Source organism: Tenrec ecaudatus, chromosome 2 (assembly GCF_050624435.1).
Source record: "Tenrec ecaudatus isolate mTenEca1 chromosome 2, mTenEca1.hap1, whole genome shotgun sequence".
Taxonomy (NCBI): domain Eukaryota; kingdom Metazoa; phylum Chordata; class Mammalia; order Afrosoricida; family Tenrecidae; genus Tenrec; species Tenrec ecaudatus.
The window spans coordinates 44202232-44206780 of NC_134531.1; the positions used below are offsets into that span (position 1 = coordinate 44202232).

At 40.8% G+C, this 4549-nt stretch overlaps 1 pseudogene; it reads right to left on the reverse strand.

Annotated features, from left to right (window-relative positions):
* Positions 1 to 547: 547 nt before the first annotated feature.
* LOC142439966 (large ribosomal subunit protein eL36 pseudogene) lies at positions 548 to 2589 on the reverse strand (annotated as a pseudogene).
* Positions 2590 to 4549: the final 1960 nt, after the last annotated feature.

Below are 4549 nucleotides of genomic sequence, written 5' to 3' on the forward strand. Positions count from 1 at the left end.
AGAAAGCCCCAACTTTCTCCTGAGGAGCGGCAGGTTGTTTCAAACCACTGACCTAGCAGTTAGCAGCCCAACATGCAACCACTGTCCACCAGGCTCCTCAGCGACGCGTGGTAGAATTGTGAGACTGTCCCAGTCGTGGTCGGTTTATTCACGGCCACCTGTAACACATCTACTGTGACTCACAATATTGAAAGACACTTGGCATGTGGCCACATTCTACAAGGCCTGTTATTGGAGGTGACAGTCAATATAATTAGAATTTACCTATTTATGTGACTTAATTACAAGGCCAGGATCCAAGGTCTTAACTTTCCAATTTTGAGAGTAAACTCTTTCTTGGCTTTTGTTCATCAGGCATATTTTTGGGTTTTGTGTCCAGGCCATGTTTCTGATCTTGCTCAAATATATCGACTAGTTAACAATGACTCGAGAAACTAAGCTTAAAATAGGTGTGTGTGTGTGTGTGTGTGTGTGTGTGTGTGATTGTGCATCTTTTTTTTTTCTGGAAAGATTTTATTTTGGGGGTGGGGAGAGGGGGACACGACACTCAGTCCTTCTTGGCAGCGGCCTTCCTCATGGCGGCCAGCACGTTGCTCAGCTTCTCTCTCTTCCTCTTGGCCCGGATATGTGTGCCCACCCGCTTCTTGATGAACTTCAGTGCCCGCTTGTCCTTGGAGACCTTGAGCAGCTCCATGGCCCTTGGCTCGTAGGGTGTGAAGCCGCACACCTCCCGGATCATGTCCCGCACGAACTTGGTGTGCTTGGTGAGGCTCCCGCGGCAGCGGCTGTGCCTCGGCTTGCTCAAGTTCTTGGTCACCTTGTGACCCTTGTCGAGGCTCACGGCCATAGGGTGGCGCCCAGCCCTGGCTGCGACTCTTCAATGGGTGCCGCGGCGGAAGGCCTATCTTTTATATTCATTGACGAAGCTTATATGCCAAAAGGCCAGGCTAATAACATGACACCAGGTAAATGCTTTATGTGAAAATGTGAAAACAGGCTTAATGCACATAAGATCTATAGCTCCAGATAAAGGCTAGATGGCACCTACTTAGTTCATCTGTGGTGGTGGCGCAAGATCAGGCAATGTTGTGATCTGCGATATGTAACAGAGCTATGAGGTGGAGTTGATGCATCAGCAAAGAGCCAGCCACTCCCACCTATTCAAGCAACGATTGAGGCTCTTCCTTCCAACTAAGACTCAGAATATCTTCCCTTGTGTGAATTCCAACTCATGGTGACCCTAGAACAACCATCTAACTTAGGAGTAACTAGTGACAAAGATGGCAAATACTATTATTACCTTTGGGCACTGACTACTTATTATAGTAATATTTCTTTGGCTTTACTTTTCTAGTACGAAGTTTGTACTAACTAATCTCCATTCTTTGGGTTCATTTTGTGGCGAAGGATTTGTGAAATGACCGGAGGAAATTCGGAGTACAGCCAGTGGTCAGGCAAGAGGGTAAAATTATTTTCTTGTTAGATGCCATTGATGGGTTCCAACTCATAGCAACTTCATTCGACAAAATGAAATAAAATAAAACATTTGATTCTGCACCATCCTTATAATCATTGTCGTAGCTCCTGGGTCAATGCACTTCGTTGAGTCTTCCTCTTGTTTGCTAGGTCTACGCTTTACAGAGCATGATGCCTTTCTCCAGGGATTGGATACCCGAGATCACATGTCCAAAATAAGTGAGGCTAAGTTTCACCATCCGGCTTCTAACAAACATTCCAGATGTTTACTCTTTTACCCTTTCTCCAAAAGACTGAGAGAGGAAGAAAGAACAATTTTAAAACAGTGCTGCCCACTCCTAATTCCTTTATAAGCTAGAGTTGACTGCCCTATAGGATTTCTAAGGATGTAAATCTTTGCATAAGTAGATTGCTTATTCTTGCTCCTATGTAATAGCTGGTAGGTTTGAACCAATGACCGTTCAGTGAGCAGTTCAACACTTAATCCATCGTTCCAATAGGATTCTTTTGCTCTTTTGGCAGTCCTTGTTATATTAAATATCCTGGAACACCATCCTTCAAATGCATCAGTTATTTTTTTGGTCTTCCATATTTATTATCAAACTTTCGTATGCATATAAGACAATTCAAAATATCATGGTCATGTCTGGTGCACCTTAGTCATCAAAATGACTTGTTTGCTGTTCAACACTTTTCTAGTGTTGGCATGGGGGTTAACATGTATGATCTCCTCTGGCCACATGTGATCTCCTCCTAATGCCAAAAGGCAGGTGTTCAGCATGCCTTCACTCTCCATCCTTCCTTGTCTATTCTGACATCAAACACTCCTCCCATGCCACTCTGTGCATATGTTAGGTCTGATAATTCCTTGCAAAAGTCATGCAGAACTCAAAGACAATACTCATAATTAGGGGGGTTATGAAAGAAGTTAGTAGGTTCCCACAATTCAGGCTCATTATGTAGTAAGAATACTGTTCATGGTCCACAGCAAAGTCTTCCCAGCCAGCAGCCAATTCTCTCTCTTATCCTTAGCCTCTCAGCCACGTGATTCTTTGACTTCTGCCTCTGTGAACCAGGAAACAGCCCACGTGTCGCTCTGTCTCACAGTCCCATCGTTTCAGGCCAGATGAGGGAAAAGTACATTAAACCTCTGAATTTGAATGCCACAATCAGTGGTATATTTGTTCTTTGTGCCTTCTCTTACTCCAGTCAGAGACCTTAAATGTGCTCTCCCAAAGAACCCTGGGCTTCCCCTGACTCAGGTAGCAGATAGACACTGAGCTTGGTTAGGATCTTTCGTCATGCTAATTTAATTTACCTTAAATAGCATTACCTTAAACATCTTTTTTTTTGCGGGGGGATGTAAATTGTCAAATTGTCTGAAGATAATCATTAAGATTCTGGTATCTTTAAGTATATAAAATCACTAAAATCTTTTATCTATAGGTATATTTGCTGCAATATTTAATGCAAATTTCAAAATAAAATTTGAAAATCAGCCATTACTCAAAAATTAATTTTGATGACTGAGGGTTGAATATGGTGATAGTGGAATATTGCTCTTTAATACAGTACTTCAAGGTTATTTAATATATTTTTTTCTTCAAATATAGGGACAATTTGAGGTTTCTACTCAATTTTTGGTTTTGTGTCAAAAAGTATTTTGAAGGCCTGTTTTAATTCAAAATAGACAGGTGGTGACATGAAACTGTCATTTCTTTTTCAAGGCAGTGGTTTTTAAGTAATCCCTTTGAACTTTCCATTTCTGATGGGAATTTTATACAATGAGGTCTGTATATGGGTATAAAGTCAGATGAGATGAAAAGCCAAAAAAAAGGTGATATGATAAATATATTTAGTGATTCTTCTTCCCCCAGCACCCCTTGCATTCTTATACACGACAGTGCTGAAGTTATGTGAACGCAAATGGCTACAAAGCAGTGTTTCTCAACTTATTTCTCCATTATTAACCCCACTGAATAGTGGTTCAATCCTACCAGCTGCTCTTGGGAGAAAAATGAAGCTGCCTATTCCCATAAAAGTTTTACAGTCTCAAAACCCTGATGGACCCAATGCATACTACCCTCTGCTGCCACCACAAAGCAGAATCACCTCAGTGCCTGAGTTTTGTTTTAAGGATTCTAATCATTAAGCACTCAGCTGCTAACCTAAATGTCCCAAGTTTCCTTGGGTGAAAAAATAGGATTTTAATCCTGGAAAGATTAAAATCCAACGCTAACTAGTCAATTCCACCCGATGGCAACCCTGTCGGACGGAATGGAACTGTCCCATACCATTTCCAATGTTGAAATCTTTGTGCAAGCCATCTGTCATACCTTTCTCCTGCGATGTGCCTGGTGGGTTTGGACCACTGACCTTGCTGTTAGCAGAGGAATGCTTAAACGCCCATGCCACCAGGTTTCCATAAAGCTGATAGCTTAGAAATATGGGTGAAATATGAAAACTGTCATTTATTTTTCTGTAATATAGGGTGACCATGAGTCAGAATTGGCTTAATGGCACACAACAAGAACAACAAGGGGTCTTTTTAGATATTTCCCTTGTGAATACTCCTCTCCCATAGAAATCTAAGATAATAGATGCATATATTTTGCATGTGTATCTATTATAGATACATATATATGCAAGGTTTTTATTTCAGGTCTCTGGAACTAATTTTTCCCCTTAAAGGTAACAGTGCCACCACTGAGCATGCATGCCAGAGGGTAATAAGTAGCACGTTTCGAGTTTGATAACAGCACATGTTAAGAAGAAAGATTTTTCATGTGGGCTTCAAGGGAACCTCTTAGAAACATGGATCAGACCATAAAATTGTACATAACTATTTGGTTCATCAAGACTCTTCCTAAGGAGAAAGTCCACAGCTTTAACTGCTTAAGAAAAAAACAGGATTTACTATTTTTACACCCATAGAGAAAGAAATACTTGTATTCTGAGCATAATTTTAAGAGTTTTTTTTCCTCTGGTATGGGAGGTATTTTTGTCATTAATAGAATTGATTCACTCCATAAGAGTTTTCATTTTTTATTGAAATGACTAAATTCAATAGAAA